Source organism: Anneissia japonica, unplaced genomic scaffold (assembly GCF_011630105.1).
Source record: "Anneissia japonica isolate Jap-2015-1 unplaced genomic scaffold, ASM1163010v1 scaffold288137_len36054_cov100, whole genome shotgun sequence".
In the NCBI taxonomy this organism is placed as follows: Eukaryota; Metazoa; Echinodermata; class Crinoidea; order Comatulida; family Comatulidae; genus Anneissia; species Anneissia japonica.
The window spans coordinates 30,280-31,725 of record NW_022709375.1 but is presented as its reverse complement, the minus strand read 5'-3'; positions in this window follow the sequence as shown (position 1 = coordinate 31,725).

Genomic DNA, 1,446 nt, shown 5'->3' with positions numbered 1-1,446 from the left:
AGAGGATCATCGCCATCCGCTACCTTTGCCAGAAGACCTAATGCGTAAATTGTCTGGAGGCCATGGATTCACTAAAATTGATTTAGCAGATGCTTACAACCAGATTCGGTTGGGTCCTGAAAGTCAAAAACGACTGGCACTTAATACTCACCAAGGAGTTCTCCAGGCGCGCCTACCTTTTGGTATCAAAAGTGCACCGGGTTATTTCCAGAGCATCATGGAACAACTGATAGGTAACCTTCCAGGTGTTGCTGTATATCTTGATGATATCCTAGTTAGACATAATGCTGAGGAACATTTACATAACCTAAGACAGCTTCTACAATGCTTGCAGGAGAATGGACTAAGATGCAGAAGGGAGAAATGTGAGTTTGCACAAGCAGAAATTGTGTACCTAGGACACAAACTATCAAGTCAAGGTGTTGCGAAAGGTCATAAAGTGGAAGCGGTACTTCAAATGCCCCCACCGACAGATGTCTCAACACTGAGAGCGTTCCTGGAGAAATTGCAGTTCTACGGTAAATTCCTACCAAACCTTTCAACCATAGCCAGCCCTCTGAACAGGTTGACCATAAAGAATATACCATGGGAGTGGGGTAAAGAGCAACAAGCATCATTTCAACACTTGAAGAACTTGTTATGCAATGACACAATTCTTTGTCACTTCGACCCATCACTACCTATTGGTATTGCTTGCGACGCTTCTGAAACCGGCGTGGGAGTAGTGTTGTTTCATCTTTATGCCGATGGGAGTGAAAGACCATTGGCCTATGCTTCAAAAACACTAAATGACAGCCAACGCAAGTATGCACAAATTCAGAAGGAAGCCCTTTCTATTATTTTTGCCTTCAATAAATTTCATCAGTTCCTCTATGGACGAAAGTTCATCCTAGTAACAGATCACAAGCCCTTGATATCACTATTTGCACCTGATACACCGACACCAACTCTAGCTGCAAATCGTTCAGCCCGGTAGGCTCTAATATTGAATCAGTATGATTATACCATTGAGTATCGGAAGACAACTGATCATGGAAATGCAGATGCGTTAAGTCGGTTGCCAATGGCACCGGACAAAGATTTTGACAGGGAAGAGGATGATGCGGAAACAGACACAGTCTGTATGATAAAGTCAATCAATCTCCAATTAAACAACAATGCTAAACTGTTGCAGAAAGAAACCCTTAAAGATCCAGTACTGACAACTGTGATTAGATACACCAGAGAAGGGTGGCCTTCACGGGAGATAACCGTTACCTAAAGTACAGAGGGGTACAAGGTACAAGATTTCAAGAGACTAAAGGATTCACTTATGGTAACAAATGGATGTCTACTGTATGGAAACAGAGTGGTGATACCCTTCAAACTACGTTCACATGTCTTGGAACTGTGGCATATTGGACACTTTGGCATGCAGAGAATGAAACATGTCTCTTATACACATCT